General features: G+C 46.8%; 1 long non-coding RNA gene across 1 annotated transcript; it reads left to right on the forward strand.

Moving 5' to 3' along the window:
• The first annotated feature begins 11,533 nt into the window (after nt 1-11,533).
• Nucleotides 11,534-18,613, forward strand: LOC125721644 (uncharacterized). The gene is made up of 2 exons (XR_007385882.1): nt 11,534-11,625; nt 18,153-18,613. It is a non-coding gene; the product is annotated as an uncharacterized LOC125721644 (long non-coding RNA).
• Nucleotides 18,614-23,973: the final 5,360 nt, after the last annotated feature.

The following is a 23,973-nucleotide window of genomic DNA, read 5'->3' on the forward strand; positions in this document are numbered from 1 at the left end:
ATAATGTGTTATGCTTTTTTTTCTTCAATATTTATACCCATGTCTATAATATATTTATGGATGCATTACAGTGCATTGTGAAGGTGTCAATAATGCAGTTATATTACTGCTTTAAGTCATTTGTAAACCTGAATTCACAGCCTTATAATTACTGCCTCTTGCTAATTCTTCTGAAAGGCAGGGGACAGCAGAAGAAGCACCACTTCATCTTCTTCTTCTTCTTCTTGTGGCTCTTCTCAGTATCATCTTCAGAAAGATCTTCGGCATTCACATGGAATGATACTTCTTCTTCACTGTAGATCTTCTCGGCAGCATCAGCATCTTCTTTTGTTTTATCTGTCTTCATCACTTCAGTCTCGTCCTCTTCCTCAGGTCCTTCTTCTGGTATAGTCAGTAGCTGTGATCTGTCTTCAGATGCCACCATACACTGAAACCTGACCAGTGTGGTAGCATCAGCATCTTCTGCCTGCTGGAATACCACATCAGCTTCTTCATTTTCCTCAGGTCCATCTTCCTGTAAAGTCTGCAGCCATATTCTGGCTACATATGCCGCCATGCACTGCCAACTGTCCACTGTGGCAGCATCAGTGTCTTCTGCTTCCTGAAGCTCCTCATCTGTTTCTTCATCTTCCTCAAGGTCTTCCTCCTGGATGGGTTCTAGCCAAGTTCTGCCTACTTGTGACACCACATATTCCACAGCATTCCCTGTACTTTTCCCTCCTCCTCCCTTAACCTCCTCCACATTCACTCCCACCTCACATACATTCTCCTCACCTCCATTTAGCATATCCATCATACTAATACCAGCCTCTGTCCCCTCCATCACAACCCTGGAGGCCTTCCCCTCAAATGTTCCCCACTCTGGTACCTCCACATATTCCTCACTACTCTGCCCCCTTACCTCACCCTCCCCCCGGCTTGTCCGGTCCTTCCTGACTTTCTTTTTTTTGTTAAGGTAGCAAGTTTTATAAATTTCCCAGTCTTCAGATGAAAGGCCGTAATTACTCTGAAGACTTTGAGATGAAATACTAGTGCTGGCTAGCAGTCCATCCTTTCCCACACTCTCCCCTCCCTTACCCAAATCAGTAGACCCCCCCAATCCCCCCTTAACCCCCCCAGCCTGGACAGTGGGGAGTGTCACTGGTGAGAACTCCTCCACACCTTCTCCCCAGTTGATCACTTCATCCCACAGGTTCCAGGCTTCCCAGTGTTGGGTGTTGGTCCATCGATCAGCTCTCTCAATTCGCTCTCTGGGGAATAAATGAGAGATTAACCAGCACTTAAGAGAGATAATAAAATAAATAAAGAGCTGGAAATTCTTCAACCATACAGAAAATACAATTGTTATAATTATTATAATAAATAATTACAGGGTTCACATATATAAAAAAGAAAGAATAAAAGAAACAGCGAGCAAGATTGCAAAAAAAATCTACTGTAAAATGCACGATACTGTAAGTGCAATAGCATATTAAACAGTAATGTCACCAAATTATAACTAGAATCAAATACGAAACAACTGTGCTCCACATCAAATGAATACCCAGATGAATACTACCAAGAACTGAGTTAACACTAACCAAGCTAAGAATATTTGAAAGTGTTAATCCTGTGTAACAATGTAAATAGATGTAATGATAAACTTAGAAGCATCTAGCCTACTCCGAAAGTATTGGCCCAATTTTTTTTTAACAATTTACCTACCACCCTGTACAGTAGGGGGTCCCAACTTCCGGTCGGTGTTCCGGTACCGTCCGCGCGGAGTATTGCACCGGGCGGCAGACAACCGGGGGTAGAGGAGCCAGCCGTCCCGTTTATTAGGGGATCGCGCCGTTTTGGAAAGAAAGCTGCCCGTATTGATGTACGGAAATACGCCATTAGCCCCGCATGTCCGTATACACCGTCAATCTCCCGCCGCTCGGCGTGGGAACCCCCAAATTATACCGCCGTCTTACCGATCCGTGACACTTTTCTACGACGGAAACCGATCCGCGGACATCGAAAGGTTGGGAAGCCCTACTAAACTAGCATGTTTGCGATGAATTTACTAACCAAATAGTCTGTCATTATTTAAATATTAGCAACCACAGTAGCAATAAAAACCACTGCACTTTAAATGACGTTAAAAAATATGTAATATAAAAAAAAAATTAATGTTTTTATTGTATTATAGACATTTACTATGTCATTATAGTATAAAAGGCTAAATAATCAAAGTAGCACAACATCAGTTGAAGAATTCAAAGACATTTTGGAGAGCTAACAAGCTACTCACCTCTGCGCCATTTTCACTCAGAGTTTGTTGTGCTTCAAACGGTAAAGTTTGTTTACGTTGTTTCTATGGAAACTGCTCTGACTCTCCGCTTGACCGTAATATAAAGGCATGTATGCAGTAATTTTCTGATTGCAGATTTGATCCCTATGCAGTAATTGACCACTGACCTCTTGGACCCTCTGGGCTGCCTTCACCTGCATTGAGGCAGCTGTTACGTTTGCTGTCATTACATTCAGCCCAAAATATCAAAGTACAGGATTTAAGATTTGAATTAGTAACAGGACCGTGGGAAACAAAACATATATGTTATTGATCCCTCGAAGAAAGTTTTCAATTTTCTCCTTCTTTCAGTTCTTAAATAACGTGTCAGTTTTTGCTCTGTTTGGTTGGGATTTACCATTTTAACATTGTAGCAGTTCCTAGGCAATACACAGACAAATTCTTTTTTTTAGGATGGAATTATGCTGTAAACGATTACCTTCACGTTTCAACAAAGGTACTTGCTTTTGATATATTATTTTTTGTACATGTGTACTCTGGTCATACCCCTTGTACATATGGATGGCATGGAAGGACAGTCACTGCTGTCACCTATACTGTCCCTGTCTGCTTTTCTCATTTAAGTGTTGATACGGCAAAAGAAGATGGACCTTTTGTAGAAATTTCCAGCCAGAGACTTGGTTCCTATGTGAAGAGAATATTTTATTTTAATTCAGGCTAAGAAACTACAGAAAACCAGCTCTGCATGTGATCTCCCCTTTACTGCACAAGGAGGGCACACACATCAACAATTAGCAATGCAGCAAAATACAGATGAACAATTTCTCACAGTTTCAGAATAAATCAGATTTCTCTGTAATTCAGAGATTGTCTAAGACTAGATCATTTTCTGCACTTGAACCTAATTTCAAGATAAATGACACCTGGGTCTATTAAAAGAAGGTGATGCTGCCTGACCCACCAACCAAGGCTGGGAGGAAAGGGAGGAATACTAGTCAAAGGAAGGAAGAAAAGCAGCCCACCCTATCTCATGGTCATGGATACAAAAGTCAGGGAGTGTTACGAAGAAGACACCACACTTAAGACCATTGGTTTTATGCACTGAATTACACCAGATAGAGTTTTTGCATTCTAGCTGTGTTACGTAACATTCCTCAGCCTTCATTTGTTTCCACAGAATGCAGGACATAATTTAGGGTGCCAAACAAGACAGCGGAACTGCAGTATAGCCAATTATTTGTTTCAGTAGTTTTATAACAACTCGAACATAAAATGTTTGTTTTTCTTAGATAAAAGTCCAGTTGAAACAGACTTTATTTTTAAATGTTAGATTGGATTTAAGAGATGGAATATGTTGCTTGTGTTAATACTGCTTTGATTTTGAGGATGAAGTCTGAAGTGTAGGTGACGTGTAACAGGTTGTTATTTTACTTTTAATTTATAATTATACAAGATTCTGTTTTCCTTCTTCTGTCTAACCTGATGGGTACAATATCCTTTAAACTTTCCCATGATGCTTTTGTCCTGCATCGCCCCTCCCTCTGTCTTTTCCCCTTCATAAGGGTCCCGACCTCATTTCCTCTTCCCTTTGGTGTATTGCACACGTGGGAAGAGGTGAGGATCTAGTGGCAGGGTCCCCCGAGTTAGTAAATCAATTGTATAATTATGACCCATATATATTATATTTGATTTATTATTCATCATAAGCAGGGGATAGAAAACACGTCTATACATAAGTATATACATTGTTTTACTTTGTGCAGAGAGAGCGAGAGGGCCAGAGCATATGAAGTTTACCCCTTTCCTTATTGTTCCCAACAGTTTCAATAAAATCCAGGAACGACAACGGCGTCTGTAATATCCCTTCCTCCTGCACCCCACACACACCTGATAACACCCCAAAACACAATGCAGAGTATAGGCAGGGAATGACCGGTTACATAGGTACACTAGTGCGGCTTGTAAATATGCCCTTAATTTATGCCTGAATATCCCTCCCATATAGTGGCTGACCACATATCATGTGAAAGACCCGGAGAGAGTGAGTGTATATATATATATATATGTATGATGTACATGTGAGAGACACCATCGGAAGTCCGGTTCAGTTCCTCAGAGGCACTGCTATGGAGGCACTTACAGTAATAAACTTGCTGACCGCAAAAACTGGCACTATGATGGAAGTTATGCAGAAGTGCAGAGTAGATGGAATAATTTTTGTACCTCAATAAGATTGTATGCCTTTTGCCTGTGTCTCCAGCCAGTGCCGGGGGTGAAACGCGCCTGCAATTATCAGCGGGATAACATTATCGTTTTTTTTATTCTGTGGAAAATGAAAGACCGATTTGCTGGCCAGATTTATTTATGAATCATAAACATGTTGTGGGCTATATAAGTAAAGTCAGGGCTCTCAAGTCTTATGCATTGACTGTGAGACACTTGCATTTCAACCAGTACACATGTTCACACAACGCACCTTATGTTTGTCAAGCTGAGAAGTAAGGGTTAGGGTTATAATTATCAATAAATAATGTACTTCCCTGTGAAACAATGATGCTGGATGTTTATTTGCATATCATGATATGGTGCAGCCTTTTAATAGGTTTCTGTTTTTCTGTTAATCCATTCATGGTGTTGAATAAGTCAGCAAGCATAAGTGTAAGGCTAGTGAGTGACTGGTGTTTTCGGGGGAGACTCCCTAGAGCTGGAGAGAAATACCTTAAGGCACGGGATGAAAAATCCCAAATCTTCCAGGAAAAATGTCAGCATTATATGTATTTGCCACACAGAACAGAACAAAAAATTCCTTAGGGAATCACACGCCTACCATAGTCACTATACTACTCAGAACGCCTGGCAGCCACCAAATCAAACATAGGAAAAGGTCCGGATTCATAGCGTTAGAATGTGGTAGAGACTAATATCCATAACGTACCATCCTAGAACACACTGTGCTCTAAAATTTAAGCCCAATTAAAATCTGAATATTAAATGAGGAAAATAATTTGATTTGTTCTTCTATCCCAAGTTGTGGTCTAAAAGCAATAAGACCACCATCCATTATACCTGCTTTGGGGAAAATGCACTCCTGTAGCCACTAGGGGAGCTCTCACCTCTTCTGGGCCCAGCTAAATAATTATGTTACGCATTCTAACAAGCTTTATTATCTGTGTCAATAAGCCCTGCTTTTACACTAACACTCCTGCTGAGAGGCTAGTTTGATTACCAGTCTTACCCTTGTCATTAGGAACACATGAGAATTTGCGCAGTGCTGTTTCACAGTGGATTCTCACTGGTTTTCCCCAAGACTGGTACGATACATTTTATTCAGTTTCATACCACAGGTTATTGCAAGAGGGATCAATTGGTTTACTTTTATACTGGTGCAAGGAAACTATTATTATGATTGTGGGTTATCAAACACAGTAGCTGGCTACCTCAGACATAAGACGCCCATTACGTACCTGTGTATCACCTATATGGGCTTGGAATCTGTATATCAATTGAAATAATTATTCATAGCCCAGATAGCATCATATTATTGTTTCAGCGTTGAAGTATAGTTAAATGCATTGAATTATGGTCAGTGTTAAATTATCAGCATTGAAACTGAATAGATTTTTGGTCATTTTTTCAATATTGAAAAATTAATGGTGGCGAAACCTTGATATAAAGTGACTTTTTCAACATTGAAAATAAGATGCTGAGTTAACATCAATATTATTGAAAATAAAAATGGAAAAATGAATTTATGGGGGGCGGCATGATGGTGCAGTGGTTAGCACTGTTGCCTCACACCTCTGGGACCCGGGTTTGAGACTCTGCCTGGGTCACGTGTGTGGAGTTTGCATGTTCTCCCCATGTTGTCGTGAGGTTTCCTCCGGGTACTCTGGTTTCCCCCCACAGTCCAAAAACACGGTGAGGCTAATTGGAGTTGCTAAATTGCCCGTAGGTGTGTGTGTGAGAGTGACTGGTGTGTGAGTGTGCCCTGCAATGGGCTGGCCCCCCATCCTGGGTTGTTCCCTGCCTCATGCCCATTGCTTCCGGGATAGGCTCCGGACCCCCCGCGACCCAGTAGGATAAGCGGTTTGGAAAATGGATGGATGGATGGATGTATATGTGTGTTTCCAAGGTACCAACATTCCTACAGAACCATGTTACATAATATATCCAAATATAGGGAATTTCAGCGTGAGCCCTGATGCATTATGCATACTGCTTTCAAATCTGTGATCAAAGCACTGACTGCAAAAACATGGAGACCATAACGTCTCTAAAAGGTGAAAACTCTACATGTCAAGCGCCCCCTACTGGCTAGCTGCAGTACCATTATTAGCACCACCCATCCCCATGTGTTTCAGTGGTAAGAGGCGATTTTCCACATCACTTTCATGTCTTTCCATCCACATAATGACAAACCATTTCTTCTCAATGTATTATTAGCTATGTAATTAATGTAATCTGAAAATGAACGTCACTAATATTATTATTACAATTAATTTGCATATTTTCAAAATCTATACTTTTCTTCAAAACAAAGTGCAGCTTCTATCCAAAGCACAATCCATATTTTTACTTAAAAGCTTATTGACCCCCTGATTCTGGTATCACTTACTTTTCAGTATTTTCAAGTAAACATTATATGTGCTGTATTTGTATGATGAAACCAATCCTTGAGTCCAATATAAAATAACTGAAATAAACACACAGTGATTCAAACTTCTGCATTTTTTAATTTTGTTTTGTCTTTCAATAAAAGCTGAAAAGGCTAAAAAGTAAATGCTGGTGTTATCAAAAACTATGTCATATAACTATATTCCAGATTTATTACAGCCAAACACATCTCGGAGCTCCGAGGAACCTCCTTCTCCTTACATTTGGGGAAGATGGTGGCGCAGGAGGTAATGCTATCGTTTAGCAACCAGAGAGTTGCAGGTTCGAGCCCTGGTTTCTCGTGACCCCATCAAAGTGTCCTTGAGCAAGACACTGAACCCCAAATTGCTCCCGGCGTGCAGGTTGGCGCCTTGCATGGCAGCCTCCGCCCCCGGTGTGTGGATGGGTGAATGTGAGGCATGAATTGTAAAGCGCTTTCAGTTCTCATAAAAGTAGAAAAGCACATTTACCATGTGTGTTTTGGATTTGGATTGTATTGGTGTGTAGTCAATCGCTCATGTACATGCTCAATCGCAGTAACATTTTCACAGGAATTTGGGAGGTTGAAGTGCTAATTCCATGGGGGTGTATTCAGTGGGAAAGGTGTGTATGTAGGGCATGTCCCCCCCCCCCCCCCTTCGTGGTGTTAGATATTCTGTTTCCCCCACTGTGTGTTAAGTACTGGGTTTGCTCTTGCGTGTTTAATAAAAGATTGTACTACCCTGCTTGTCCTGGCATATTGCCTGTGGTTTGGGGGGAGGTTACTCTGTGTGTGTGACCGTGAGTGACGCGACATGTGTGATACAGTATACATCCAGTGTGTAACTGTATAAAGTAAAACTCACTGTGTAATATTAAATGCAAATGGAATACTGTAATATGAAGCATTGCAGTAAGAGGACAATATTACAGTACAGGGCACATTGTTGGATTACATACCTGTTGGCTCTATGAAATGTTTGAATGGTTGAGGACATGGTTGTTCTCCCATCATTCGGCCAACCAGCCTCAGCCATTGTAAGGCCATGATTGAGGGCCTAATTATATATATACAGTACTGTGCAAAAGTCTTAGGCAGGCAAAGAAGGCAGGCACCTCATACTGTCATGCCCGGCTCGTCCGCTCCTCCTGTGTGCCACGCCCCCTAATTACCCACGTGTGATTTCCTGATCCTGCCCAGTCGTGTCTTGTTTCCTGCTGCCTTGTTCTGTGTATTTAAGTCCTGGTCTCCCCAGTTTGCTTTGTCTGTCATTAATGTCAGTTGAAGTCAGTCTGCGTCCAGTGTTCCCGGCTCCCCGAAGCCAGAATAAACCCCCGTTTTCCCGTATACTGTTGCCTGCCTGCTCCTTTCCCGCACGATCGGCGCTCTGCTCGCGATCGCTCACCTCGTCCCGTGACAGAATGACAGACCCAAAGAAGAAGCGGAGAAGGAGGAAGAAGCTCCCAGAAGAGCCGATCAGTCTGGGCGCCTGCTCGCTCTCCAGCCCCTGGCTCCCTCAGGAGGAGGAGCTCGTCCTGGGTCCCGACCTGGGACCGTACGGTCTGGGACCCTGCTCCCTGGCGAGGCTCTGGGCTCCGAGCGAGGATGAAGAGGACGAGCCCTTCGTCTTCCCGGACCCAGAGCCCCTCCCTGCGGAACAGCTATCGCCCCCCAAGCGGAGCGATAACCGGCCCGAGGGGCTGGCCAATGGGGGGGCCAGAGCAGTGAGGGACGCCATCCCGCGGGTTCCCCGCCCTCTTAAAGGGGCCACGCCCGTTTCGCCCGCGGCCCTCGCTGACAGGTACTTCACCCTCCAGGGACTGTATTGGAGGGTGATGGGAGAACCGGCCCCACAGGGCCCTCCGGAGGGGGAAAAGCTCGCAGTGCAACTGGGGCAGGATTTCGCCTCTTTCACTCCAGAATCCCCGTATTTAGATCTGGAGAGGATGGCTGAAGACCTCCGGAGGCTGATCAAGCTCCGGAGAGCTCCGGAAGCGCCCCCTCCGCCTGCAGCTCCAGGGCAGGCGCCCCCTCTGCAGCCGCCTGCTGCAGCTCCCGGGCAGGCGCCCCCACTGCAGCCACCTGCTGCAGCTCCCGGGCAGGTGCCCCCACTGCAGCCAGCTCCTGTTCCTGACCGCGCTCCTGTTCCTTTCCCGGCGCTCCCTCCGCCTGCTGCAGCTCCCGGGCCGGCGCCCCCTCTGCAGCCACCAGCTGCAGCTCCCGGGCAGGTGCCCCCACTGCAGCCGGCTCCCGTTCCTGACCGCGCTCCAGTTCCTGCAGAGGCGCCCCCTCTGCAGCCGCCTGCTGCAGCTCCCGGGCAGGCGCCCCCTCTGCAGCCGCCTGCTGCAGCTCCCGGGCTGGCGCCCCCACTGCAGCCACCTCCTGTTCCTGACCGCGCTCCTGTTCCTGACCGCGCTCCTGTTCCTGACCGCGCTCCTGTTCCTGAACGCGCTCCAGTTCCTGCAGAGGCGCCCCCACTGCCTCCAGTTCCTGACCGCGCTCCAGTTCCTGCAGAGGCACCCCCTCTGCAGCCGCCTGCTGCAGCTCCCGGGCAGGCGCCCCCTCTGCAGCCGCCTGCTGCAGCTCCCGGGCAGGCGCCCCCTCTGCAGCCACCTGCTGCAGCTCCAGGGCAGGCGCCCCCACTGCAGCCACCTGCAGCTCCAGGGCAGGCGCCCCCTCTGCAGCCGCCTGCTGCAGCTCACGGGCCGGCGCCCCCACTGCAGCCACCTCCAGTTCCTGACCGCGCTCCAGTTCCTGCAGAGGCACCCCCTCTGCAGCCGCCTGCTGCAGCTCCCGGGCAGGCGCCCCCACTGCAGCCACCTGCTGCAGCTCCAGGGCAGGCGCCCCCACTGCAGCCACCTGCAGCTCCAGGGCAGGCGCCCCCTCTGCAGCCGCCTGCTGCAGCTCCCGGGCCGGCGCCCCCACTGCAGCCACCTCCAGTTCCTGACCGTGCTCCAGTTCCTGCAGAGGCGCCCCCACTGCCTCCAGTTCCTGACCGCGCTCCAGTTCCTGCAGAGGCACCCCCTCTGCAGCCGCCTGCTGCAGCTCCCGGGCAGGCGCCCCCACTGCAGCCACCTGCTGCAGCTCCAGGGCAGGCGCCCCCACTGCAGCCACCTGCAGCTCCAGGGCAGGCGCCCCCTCTGCAGCCGCCTGCTGCAGCTCCAGGGCAGGCGCCCCCTCTGCAGCCGCCTGCTGCAGCTCCCGGGCCGGCGCCCCCACTGCAGCCACCTCCAGTTCCTGACCGCGCTCCAGCGGCTCCCGGGCCAGCTGACCGCGTTCCAGTCCCTGACCGCGTTCCAGTCCCTGACCGCGTTCCAGTCCCTGACCGCGCTCCAGTCCCTGACCGCGCTCCAGAGGCGCCCCCTCCGCCTGCAGCAGCTCCAGCTCCTGTCCCTTCTCCTCCAGTGACTTTGTCTCTCTCACCCCGGCGAACTCGACCCCAACCTGGGGTCATGTCTGTGTCCCGTAAAGGGAGGGGACACAGACGCAGGCCTGGGGTCCCGCCCGCCCTGCCCCCTGGCTCGCCCTGCCTCGCCTGCGCTGGGGCTCGGTTGGCGCCTGCGGGTCCTGGCCCTCCGGGTCGGCTGTCGCCTGCGGGTCCCTCTCCGGTGCCTCGTCGCCCTGCCTCGCTCCCCTCTCCGGGTCCTGGTCGGTCGCCTGGGGGTTCTCCGACGGCGGCTCCTCGGTCGCCTGCGGGGCCCTTACCTCCGGCCCTCCCCCGGACGTCGCCGCCTGCTGCGGCTCCCCCCTCCTCCGGGCCTTCGCCCTGGCCCCTTCCTGCTCCCTCGTCCCCTTCCCTGGTGCTCCCTCCTGCTCCCTCCCTGGCCCCTCCGCGGGTCCCTCGCCCTGTCTCCTCTGCCCCTTCTCGGTCCCCTCCGGCTCCGGCCTCCCGGCCGCCTGCGGCCCCTCCGGCTGCCTCCCGTCGCCCGCTGGGTCTCCCTCGGGCTCCCCTTCCTTCCTCCTCCTTCTCTCCCTACGCCCCTGCCTTTGTCCCGCCTGTCTCTGCCCCTTCGTTTTTTGCTCCCCCTCGCTTCGTTCCTCCCGTCTCTGCTCCTCGTCCTCCTGTGTTCCCTCCGTTCACTCCTGGCCCTTGTGTCCCGCCTGTGCCCTCTGCTTCGCCCTTTCTTGTCTGTCTGTCTGCTTTCCCGGCCCTCTGTCGGGTTTTGTCCTTTGTCTTGTCCCTGGCTGTGTTTTGTGCCTCTGTCTTGTTCCCGGTCCTGCGTTAATTCTGTTCTTGTTTTCCAGGTCCTGTTCTGCCTCGTCCCGTCCGTCGCCCCCTTCCTTGGCGCGCCCGGAGTAGCGCGCCTTTGGGGGGGGGTTCTGTCATGCCCGGCTCGTCCGCTCCTCCTGTGTGCCACGCCCCCTAATTACCCACGTGTGATTTCCTGATCCTGCCCAGTCGTGTCTTGTTTCCTGCTGCCTTGTTCTGTGTATTTAAGTCCTGGTCTCCCCAGTTTGCTTTGTCTGTCATTAATGTCAGTTGAAGTCAGTCTGCGTCCAGTGTTCCCGGCTCCCCGAAGCCAGAATAAACCCCCGTTTTCCCGTATACTGTTGCCTGCCTGCTCCTTTCCCGCACGATCGCCGCTCTGCTCGCGATCGCTCACCTCGTCCCGTGACACATACAGCTAGTCAATCTCTCACTGACTTTTTGAACCAATATATTTAATTATTTAATTGAGCTGTTGGTGAAATTTAACAAAATCGTGGAACGGCTGATGTGCCCCTGAAGACAAGTTTGGGAACTGAAGCGGTGTTCATCTAGCTATCCAACTAGATATCAGTAACTTTTTAGAAAACAGAAGAAATTATTACTAGTTTTTATTGTGTTACTCTTAATTTGCACACATTCTAATATTAAATTGTATTTTTTGTTCTAAGCCAAAGTGCACTTGCTACCCAGATAAACAGCTTTAAACATTTCTTTGGACTGCCTAAGACTTTTGCACAGTACTGTACTGTATATGGTAATGCTAAATTGATAACTCCTATCAGTGTTGTGTTTATGGGAAATATGCTAAATTTGCTGATGCAGACTTCTCAGTTGCCCCTTTATCCACCTTACTTACTGTTGCTATGCCTGCTATGTGCTCACTCTGCGTGCCTTAATTATATTATGGGGTTTTATTATTAATTTATTCATAATCATTGTTATTTTTTCAACCTCTGTGTGGCCATAATATTTTGGGTTTTATAGTTACAGTCATGTGGATTAATCTATTTTCTCTGTGTTTAACCATGAAGAACAAGGTGTGACAGGGGATGATTTTGTGGACATTGGGGAGCAAGATGTTTACCTTTTGTTCCCCAAAAACTTCAGACTGAGGAAATCCCTAATTTCCATTTTAAAACTAAAGGCAAGTAAACTGTCTGTTTGATAGCAAGCTCTGTGTTTTTTGTGGTTTCACAGACATACTGCTGTCAGGTCATGGTTACAGAATATATCATATTTAGTTTCATGGTCTTTCCTTCAAGCAGTCTGGAGTGGAAGCAGAAGACTTCCTAAAAAATAAGCAGGGAAATCAGCGGCAACACCTGAACAAAAGAGATTCAGTGTAAGTATCACACAGTCCTGGAAATAGAAACTAAAGTGGACAGAGCTGTTAGAACACAGACAGTGCAGGTGGAAGTAGAATCAGCAGAATAAGTGGTTCTCACATCAGAAATACTGCTACCATTCATTCTGCTCATTCTATGTCCACCTGCACTCCTCTCTATTCTAACGTTTTTGGTGCAAAACTGATATCTTTCTTTTTTCTACACGTCTCCACCAGGCTGTTGTAAGATCATCCCTGGGTGCATCAAAAATGTGGACCACTGCCTGCAAGGGAGCGGAAATTGACTGGAAACCTGTCATAAGCAAAGTCTGTACCTCATAAAACTGTTTAAAATCAATATTTCTAATCAAATAGTTTAATTTCTCTATTTTACTTTTTTACCACATAAAGCCCAATGAGGGCTTAAATTTTCAATCACCAAATAAAGTGTTTTAACAGAATATTTCATGTAATTTCAAGGTCACAGCAGAGTTGCCCTGCAGCCTCGTCGGCAAAGAGCAGGAAATTCGGGAAAAAGCCTTAAAAATGCTCTGAAACAGGAGGGAGGACCTCCGAAGGTCAGGAAAGGTAATACATACTGTACATAGGGAACCCGCAAGCAAGTTAAAATTATTCAAGGGCCTTGCAATCAAATTAAATCATGAATGTAATGTCCGGAATACAGACCTAGTCAGCCAAGGCTGAATAATGTTCCTGTTCTTGTTCTGCTTCACTTTCCTGGCTTCTCATGTCGTGGCAAAACTTCATTTCTACTGATTCCATTGTCTAGAAGAGAGAAGGACTTCAGCTTCACTCCAACGGTATGTAGCTTATCTGTATTTATACCTTATCATTGTGTAATATATATAGTCATACATTTCATAATTTAGCTTCTAAAATATTGTGCAATCACCAGCCCAATTGATATTTTTGCCATCTTAATCCTCTCAGGATCAGTACAGTATATGTGCAAACATATTTTATGTCTTTACAGACATGTAAGACTAATGAAAAAAGGTGGGAGAACAGTGGCCCTTGGAGGTAAAATGTGTTTTTACATTTTCCCAGTGCTGCTGCATGATTCACTGTACTGCAGTGTCAGGTTTCCCATTGCTCAGCACACCTAATTTGGCTAAAGAACTTGATGATGTTACGATGATCAGTGTGTTGGCCAGTGAAACTGACAATGTGCTGAATTTTGGGAAATTTTTAAATGTATTATAAACACAGTATATTAATCTGCACAATGTAGCAAAACAGTCTGAAACGTAACTGAGATACAGAGGTTATACACTGATCAGCCATAACATGTGAAGCGAATAACATTGATTATTTGGTTACAGTGGCATCTGGCTGTGGGGGGGTTATATTAGGCAGCAGGTGGATGCTTTGTCCTTGAAGCTGATGTGTTGGAAGCAGAAACAATGTGCAAGTGTAAGGATGGGAGTGACTTTGATATGGGCCATTTGGTGATGGCTAGAGAGCTGGATCATAACCCCCAGCTCTTGTGAGATGGTCCTGCAGTGGTCAGCAGGTTCATGGTGGGGCCCAGGCTCCCCTTTGCCGCCAAAATAGCCTTGACTCATCAGGGCGTGGATTCCTCTAGACCTCTGAAGGTTTGCTGTACTATCTGACATGTAATGAGCCTCCGTCACCCGTTCACATATTTCCCTACAGTTTTGGAGATGCTGTGACCGAATCATCAAGCCATCACAACTTGGCCCTTGTCACTCAAATCTTTAGGCTTGTCCACTTTTCTGCATCCCAGTATATCCTACACATTGTTTATTTGCTGCCTAATAGGTCCCACCTACTAGCAGGTGCCACTATTACCAGGTAATCAATATTATTCACCTGTTAGTGGGCGCAGTGTTTGACAAATACAGTTTAAAATATCCATCCATCCATCCATTTTCCAAACCGCTTATCCTATTGGGTCGCGGGGGGTCCGGAGCCTATCCCGGAAGCAATGGGCACGAGGCAGGGAACAACCCAGGATGGGGGGCCAGCCCATCGCAGGGCACACTCACACACCATTCACTCACACATGCACACCTATGGGCAATTTAGCAACTCTAATTAGCCTCAGCATGTCTTTGGACTGTGGGGGCAAACTGGAGTACCCGGAGGAAACCCCACGACGACATGGGGAGAACATGCAATCTTTGTCATCGTCTACTGGATATAAAATATCTTCAAACGGGATATTAAACAGTTCAATCTTGAGAAATAAAGTAGCTATTTTAAATATAGAATAATTAACTGACTTACACTGGAACAGACCCAATACAGAAAAAAGTATTGCAATAATAACATGATGTAGCAAAATTTGTCAGAAGGTTTAGTAGTGACTTGGCTCGAATCGGAAGAGATGAAGAAAAGAAAATTATAAATGAGATTTACTGCTTTAACCTGCAAACCAGTCAATCGTCTTACTGATACAGAAAATAATGTAGGAGGTGACTTACAGAATAAATTGTATGATTATATATAAACATAAGGCAGAAGGAGCCTTTGTTAGATTGTGGCAAAAATGGCTTGAACAAGGTGAGCAGAACTCAGCCTATTTCTTTAGGCTGGAAAGTCAGCAAGTCAGGAACAACTGCATTATGCGGGTGAGGATTTATGGAAATGCTGCAGATGACATCAAGAAAATAGCCAAATTCTGCACTGAGTTCTTTAATAATTTGTATGTCAGGAGTCTTGATCCAAAATTTTTGATTTCTTCTCAAACATCACGGGAATAACTGATGTGGATCGTGAACTTTGTGACGTCCCAGTTGGTTTAACTGAGATGTGTGCAGCAATAAATTGCTTAAAAAAAAAAAAAAAAAAATTAAAATTAAAAAAATTGCTTTTTTCATCATTGCTGGAGACTTCAATCAGGCAAATCTGAAGCCAGTTTTCCCCAAATTCTTCCAATATATGAACATCCCAGCTAGAGGGAGAATCTGTCTGGACAATGTTTACACAAACGTTTGTGAGGCCTACAAGGCCTACCCTTCCTACCCTCACTTATGGTTATGAGCTCTGGGTGATGACCGAATAAATGAGATTGTGAATACTGTATAAGCAGCAGAAATGAGTTTCCTCAGCAGGGTGTCTGGGCTCAGCCTTAGAGAGGGTGAGGAGCTCAGACATCCGGGCTCAAAGTAGAGTCGCTGCTTCTCCGCATTGAAAGGAGTCAGTTGATGGTTCTAGGATACCTCTTGGACGGCGCCCTGGGGAGGTGTTTCAAGGCATGTCCAACCAGGAGGAGGCCTGGGGGCAGACCCAGAGATTATATATTATATATAACCTGAGAGATTATATATAATATATACTACATTATATACCAGCCTAGATGCATCTACGTTGGGAGCGTCGCATTGGCGCGCTGCTGGAGAGAGGCGTGTGTCCAAAGTGGATTAAAAGACGTTCATATAGTGATCTAAAGACAAACTCACTTTTATTAATAGCTGTTGTAGAATCAATATTAAACTCACTATTTTATTTGTGTCCATTGCTTGGTCAAAATATCAGGCAGATCATTGTGAGCAGCAATAAGTAATAAACATAACAATCTCAAATAATGATAGACATTAATTAGCTTTGCACATTAGTTAATTTTGCACATTGCTTACTGAGCAAAATTAGCACAATACGATCATTAATAGCATAATCAGTTTACTGAATGTGTCTGGCAGGCTGTGGGGTGGACTCTCTATAAAACAAAACAGGTGTTTAGTACCAAATTAGGACCCAATATACTCATTTTTAATTCTTAATTAAAAATTAAGGATGGCATGGTGGTGCAGTGGTTAGCACTGTTGCCTCACACCGCTGGGACCTGGGTTCGAGTCTCCGCCTGGGTCACATGTGTGTGGAGTTTGCATGTTCTCCCCATGTCGTCGTGGGGTTTCCTCTGGGTACTCCGGTTTCCCCCCCAGTCCAAAGACATGCTGAGGCTAATTGGAGTTACTAAATTGCCCATTCAGTAGGTGTGCATGAGTGAGTGACTGGTGTGTGAGTGACTGGTGTGTGAGTGTGCCCTGCGATGGGCTGGCCCCCCATCCTGGGTTGTTCCCTGCCTCGTGCCCATTGCTTCTGGGATAGGCTCCGGACCCACCGTGACCCAGTAGGATAAGTGGTTTGGAAAATGGATGGATGGATATTAGATAAGTGGCAGAAAAATCGATGGATGGATGGAACTGTATGAAAAATAATGCTGCTTATGAAAGTAGGTAAGTAAGAATTTCAGGTTAGAATTTCATTGTACCTTGTACGCATGACACTGCTTTCTTAGAAACTTATACTGCCATTAAATTTTGAAGACACTGTACAAAGAAGGACACAATAGTGTTCGGAATATTTTTTTCTTGTCTGTGAAAATATACAGCTCTTCTGGACACTCATTCTTAAAAAAATCAGATGCTACTTTAATACGATCTGTACCGTTAGTAAAGACAATATTCCGTGACAAAACGTGACCATACTGCCACGCCAATTTCTGGTGGCACTGCACGTCGCGCATGCGTCTTGTTATCCTCACGTAAGTGCGCAGACGAAGCCGGAATCAACACAGAAAACGTGGCGGCCAGACTGGTACCTCTCCGCGCACGTATAAGCGGACGTGTTTGTATAGACTTTTATGATGCATTTTACTCCTCCGCGGACGACCGCCTGCCGCACTACAAATTTGTCTTTAAACGCCAACATAGATGATTTTGATGAGGATTGGGGTAGTTTGCAAACCCTACAGCCAATTTTCAAGGTAATAGAACTGTTGCATACATTTAAATGCGTATGCATATGTGTGCAGACTTGTCCCAAATTGAAAACCTCACGCCAGCCAGTTGATCAAAGTTGGCAGCCCCGTGAACTGCCGCTCTGAATTTGTAAAACGTAGTGAAACATACACAGACCTCGCGGCTGCGGTACGTGTGCAGGGAATATCAGAATTACTACTAATACTTAAATAGGACACGTGCGCATGTGCAAAGTACACAGCTTGACCAGAGAAATATGAACGTTTCCATGTACGCATACGCGGTGTAATACGCGAGTGCTGCGCTTTGCGGAGAACCAGTGTTGGAGTTAGACTCCACCGAGTCCGTTGATGAGGGAAGGATGCAGTCTGAGGCGAAGGTTGGTTGCATGTCAGCTCTCTTTAATGACGTCACAGATTGCAATCAGGGAGCACACTTAGATGCACAAAACAGTACATACCAAGAGTAGCTCAATATCTCTTGTCAGGGTCTGGTTTTTATAACCCAAACAGGGCGTTTGCCGTTCTTGTTGTTGACTCTCCAGTTAGCGTAACATGCAACTATTGTTTTGTAACTGCTAGTGTTAGTCCCCACACCCGTTCCCTTTTATCTTATCTTATTATGTTGCAATTAAGCAGCGTCAGCGACCCCCTCCCTTGTTATGTCCCCGCATGTCAAGCGTAAGCTTAATGTCACCGCGACCCTGTCAATGTACCTTCTGCTTTTCTAAATTTACTTGCACTTCGAGGAGGGCCGGAGCCCCCCTTTTTGTCCTGCCTATGTTCCAGTTCCAGTTAGTTCCCCATTCTCAGTGTGACAAAGGTTAGCACGCGGCCTAGCCCCCCTTCACCACTAACACACCTCATACAGCTAGTCAATCTCTCACTGACTTTTTAAACCGATATATTTAATTATTTAATTGAGCTGTTGGTGAAATTGAACTAAATCACGGAACGGCTGAGGTGCCCCTGAGGAGAAGTTTGGGAACTGAAGCGGTGTTCATCTAGCCATCCAACTAGATATCAGTAACTTTTTAGAAAACAGAAGAAATTATTACTAGTTTTTATTGTGTTACTCTTAATTTGCACACGTTCTAATGTTAAATTGTGTTTTTTGTTCTAAGCCAAAGTACACTTGCTACCCAGATAAACAGCTTTAAACATTTCTTTGGACTGACTAAGACTTTTGCACAGTACCGTGTGTTTTACAAAAAATAAATGACTGTGTTCAGTGAGCTGAATAAACATGAAAAATATTGTTTTTTATACGTTTTCTCTCTGACTAAAATGTAATTAAATGTAATCCTGATTGGGGGGGGGGGTATCCCCTTCTCCTGTATATGTACATTTTATATATTATATATTTATGTCCATTTACTGTATTTCCTCCCTGTACAGTGACAATAAAGGCTTTCTGTTCTGTCCTATTAATGTCCTGCTTCAGCGTCACTCAAAGCATAACTGAGTAACATAATGAAACCACAGTCTGCTGGATTAAGTTAAATTAACTGTATTACTGCAGCTGAACATAACTGACATAATGACTGTCAATCAATGTGTATAATAATCATTTAACTAGAGACAGAAAAGACTGAAGAAAACTGGAAATTATATTTATGTCCTGGTCCAGTGGATTAAAGTAAATAAAATTATAATTAATATATTTAAATAAATAAAGAAATTTGATTTGTTAAATAATTAACACCCTTGCCACCCCCACCCCCCAGTAATAGGTCTGGTTGCTCCCCCGTTGGACAGAAAGGGCAGGTGCCCATGCACCCTTGCCACCCCCACCCCACTGTAAAAGATCTGGCTACTCCCCGTCAGACAGAAAAGGTAGGTGCCCATGGTCTCTTACCCCCCCCCCACCCCACTGAAGAAGGTCTGATTACTCCCCCGTAGGATAGAAGGGGCAGGTGCCCAGGCAGCCTTGCCACCCCCACCCCACTGTAAAAGGTCTGGTTATGCCCCCATCAGACAGAACGGGCAGGTGCCCAGGGTCCCTTACCCCCCCCCCCCACCACATTGTAAAAGGTCTGGCTACTCCCCCATAGGACAGAAGGGGCAGGTGCCCAGAGACCCTTGCCAGCCCCACCCCACTCTAAAATGTCTGGTTGCTCCCCCGTCATACAGAATAGGCAGGTGCCCAGACAACCTTGCCACCCCAACCCCACTGAAAAAGGTCTGGTTACTCCCCCATTGGACAGAAAGGGCAGGTGCCCAGGGTCTCTTACCCACGCCCCACCACACTGTAAAAGGTCTGGTTACTCCCCCGTCGGACAGAAATAGCAGGTGCCCAGACACCCTTGCCACCCCCACCCCACTGTAAAAGATCTGGTTATGCCCCCATCAGACAGAACGGGCAGGTGCCCAGGCACCCTTGCCACCCCCACCCCATTGTAAAAGGTCTGGTTATGCCCCCGTCAGACAGAACGGGCAGGTGCCCAGGCACCCTTGCCACCCCCACCCCACTGTAAAAGGTCTGGTTATGCCCCCGTCAGACTGAAAAGGCATGTGCCCAAGCACCCTTGCCACCCCCACCCCACTCTAAAAGGTCTGGTTGCTCCCCCGTCATACAGAATAGGCAGGTGCCCAGACAACCCTGCCACCCCCAACCCACTGTAAAAGGTCTGGTTATGCCCCCGTCAGACAACGGGCAGGTGCCCAGGATCCCTTACCCCCCCACCCCCACCCAAATGGAAAAAGTCTGGTTACTCCCCCGTAGGACAGAAGGGGCAGGTGCCCAGGTAGCCTTGCCAACCCCGCCCCACTGTAAAAGGTCTGGTTGCTCCCCCGTCATACAGAATAGGCAGGTGTCCAGACACCCTTGCCACCCCCACCCCATTGTAAAAGGTCTGGTTATGCCCCCGTCAGACAGAACGGGCAGGTGCCCAGGCACCCTTGCCACCCTCATCCCACTGTAAAAGATCTGGTTATGCCCCCGTCAGACAGAACAGACATTTCACCAGACACCCTTGCCACCCCCACCCCATTGGAAAAAAGGTCTGGTTATGCCCCCGTCCGACAGAACGGGCAGGTGCCCAGGCACCCTTGCCAACCCCACCCCACTGTAAAAGATCTGGTTTGTCCCCCGTAGGACAGAAAGGGCAGGTGCCCAGGCACCCTTGCCACCCCCACCGCACTGTGAAAGGTCTGGTTATGCCCCCGTCAGACAGAACGGACAGGTGCCCAGGCACCCTTGCCACCCCACCCCACTGAAAAAGGTCTGGTTACTCCCCCATTGGACAGAAAGGGCAGGTGCCCATGCACCCTTGCCACCCCCACCCCACTGTGAAAGATCTGGCTACTCCCCCGTAGGACAGAAGGGGCAGGTGCCCAGGGTCTCTTACCCACCCCCCACCACACTGTAAAAGGTCTGGTTACTCCCCCATCGGACAGAAGAGGCAGGTACCCAGAGACCCTTGCCACCCCCACCCCACTCTTAAAGGTCTGGTTGCTCCCCCGTCATACAGAATAGGCAGGTGCCCAGACAACCTTGCCACCCCCAATCCACTGTAAAAGGTCTGGTTATGCCCCCGTCAGACAGAACGGGCAGGTGCACAGGCACACATACCCCCGCGACACGTATATCGAAAGACTGGAACAATATTGCTTAGCTAACAACATTGAAAATGAGAGAAAAGTGGCAGTCTTGCTGAGTGTTATGGGCGCAAAGACATACAACTTACTGAGGAGTTTAACCGCGCCGCAAAAGCCTGCTCAGAAATCGTTCAAAGATATAACCAAAGTGTTGCAGGAGCACTTTAATCCGAGGCCACTTGTTATTGCAGAGAGATTTAGGTTTCATAACCGAAATCAGCAAAAGAACGAATCTATTCCCAACTACATGGCAGAGCTCAGGAAGCTCGCAGAACATTATCAGTTTGGCGCGGGCTTGTCTGACGCACTCAGAGACAGGCTTGTGTGCGGTATGCATAACGAAAGCATACAAAGACGACTCCTAACCGAAAAAGACTTGACATTAGCCAAAGCATTAGAAATTGCAAGTGAGACTCATACAACAACAACAAATTCTCAACCAAGCCAGTCAAGGCAGCTGTATGCTTCCGATGTGGGAAAAGTTCTCATGACCAAGCAGACTGCTGGTTTCGTGATAAGAACTGTAAACACTGTAATAAAAAGGGCCACATACAGAGAATGTGTAAAATGAAGCAAAATGAGGAAAAACAAAGATTCCGGAAAAGGGATAAAAGGGTGAATGAAATGAATGACACTGATACAAGTGGTTTAACCTCAGATGATACTGACACAGGGTTGGGGCATATAGCGCTCCATTCAGTGTCAGGCAGTGATAAGAGGATGATATGGGTGACCCCAGAGATTGAAGGAAAGAAAGTAAAAATGTAACTAGACACTGGATCAGCACTTTCTCTTATATCGCTGAAAGATTACAAAGAGACGTTTGCAAATATTAAATTGAAACGTACACCACTGTTACTGAAAACATATACAGGAGAAAAGGTGGCACTGGTGGGAAAAATTGAAGTCAAAATGAAATATGAAGACAAAATGAAAACTTTGGATTTGTATGTGCTGCAATGCGGAAGTGTACCATTATTTGGACGTGACTGGCTGCATATGATTAAGCTCAATTGGCAGTCTATTAAGGTAATGCAGCCCATTGAGAATGAAAGCAGTAAAGCCACACAGGAAGAGCTGAAAATTTAACTTCAACGGACAGCATCAGTCTTCCAAGAGGGCATAGGAACTTTAAAACACATGAAAGCACACCTCACAGTGGATGAGCGTGCCTCAGCCAAGTTTTTGAAAGCTCGTCCTGTCCCCTGTGCATTGCGTCCAAGAGTAGAGACAGAACTAAAGCGACTAGAGGACCAGGGTATTTTGTGCAAAGTTGAATGGTCAGACTGGGCAACACCAATCGTACCAGTTGTGAAGAAAAATGGCGCGATAAGGCTATGCGGCGACTTTAAGGTAACAATCAACCCAGTTCTCCATGCAGATCAATACCGGTTACCACGTATAGAAGACATTTTTGCTTCATTAGCTGAAGGGCAACATTTTTCAAAGATTGATTTGGCTCAAGCATATTTATAAATGGAAATGGATGCTGAATCAAAAAAGTACCTAACAATTAATACCCACAAAGGCCTCTTTCGGTACAATCGGCTAGTGTTTGGCATTGCATCCGCGCCTGCGGTGTGGCAGCGTGCTATCGATCAAGTGCTACAGGGCATTCCAGGCACACAGTGCTACTTAGATGACATTATTGTGACAGGTCATGACGACAGCTCCCACTTGGCTAATCTAGAGGCTGTCCTAATGAGGCTAGCTGAGTGTGGACTTAGAGCCAATAAGGACAAATGTGAGTTCTTTAAAGACTCCATTGAGTTCTGTGGGCACAGAATAGACAGAGAGGGTCTCCACAAATCACGAGACAAAATTGATGCCGTCCTGAAGGCTCCAAAACCCACCAATGTTTCCCAGCTTCGCTCATTTTTGGGACTGGTCAATTACTATTACAAATTCCTGCCAAATCTTGCAACTGTGCTTCATCCATTGAACAGCCTCCTACAAGCAAAAGTGACCTGGAAATGGACAAAGAGTTGTGACCTGGCATTCCAGACTGCGAAAGAACTTATCCCATCCGAAAAAGTCTTGACTCACTATAACCCAGATTTACCTCTTCGCTTGGCTTGTGATGCCTCGCCATATGGCACAGGTGCTGTCCTTTCACACAAAATGCCGGACGGCTCTGAACGCCCTATTGCCTTTGCATCCAGATCTTTATGTGCTGCTGAAAAGAACTATGCACAAATTGACAGAGAAGGGCTTAGCCTTGTTTGGGGTGTCAAGAAATTCAACCAATACCTATATGGCAAATGTTTCACATTAATTACAGATCACCAACCCCTAGTGGCCATTTTTAACCCTAGGAAATCTATTGACTGTAGCACGTTTACAAAGATGGGCATTGTTTTTAGGTGGACACAGATACGTGATTGAGTACAAAGGCACAACACGGCATGGTAATGCTGATGGACTCTCTCGTTTACCATGTGAACCTGAAGTCAATGCCACTGCAGACCCAGCTGAGATGTTCCATACAACCCTTCTGGAGAACCTACCTGTCACAAGTGCACAGGTCAAACAGGAAACATCCAGAGATCCAACTATGGCAAAGGTCTTTGAGTTAACTGTGAAGGGGTGGCCTGACAAAAACACAGTGGCCTTGACTGAATACTTCAGTCGACGCGAGCAGTCATCCGTGTGTCATGGGTGCATCATGTGGGGTACAAGAGTTGTTGTGCCACCCAAGCTGCGATCCCGAGTCCTGGGAGCACTTCATGATGGACACCTGGGTGTGGTAAAAATGAAAAGTCTTGCAAGAAGCTATATATGGTGGCCAGGCATTGATCAACAAATAGAGGAAATGGCCAAATTATGTCCTGAATGTCTGCAGACGCAAAAACAGCCTCCATCCGCCCCTGTCCACAGCTGGGAGTGGCCAACTGCCCCTTGGCAAAGGATCCACGTGGACTACACTGGGCCTTTCCTAGATCGTATGTCTCTTGTGGTGATTGATGCATATTCAAAGTGGCCAGAGGTCTTCATAGTGAAAAATGCCACAAGCACAAAAACAGTGGAACTACTCCGCACACTGTTTGCAAGAACAGGATTGCCTGAACGACTTGTCAGTGACAACGGCAGTCAATTCACATCCGAGGAATTTCAGTCCTTCCTCCAGAGAAATGGCATCAAACACACCACAGCAGTACCTTACCACCCCGCCACGAACGGGCTA

The sequence above is a fragment of the Brienomyrus brachyistius genome, unplaced genomic scaffold (assembly GCF_023856365.1).
Source record: "Brienomyrus brachyistius isolate T26 unplaced genomic scaffold, BBRACH_0.4 scaffold34, whole genome shotgun sequence".
Classification (NCBI taxonomy): Eukaryota; Metazoa; Chordata; class Actinopteri; order Osteoglossiformes; family Mormyridae; genus Brienomyrus; species Brienomyrus brachyistius.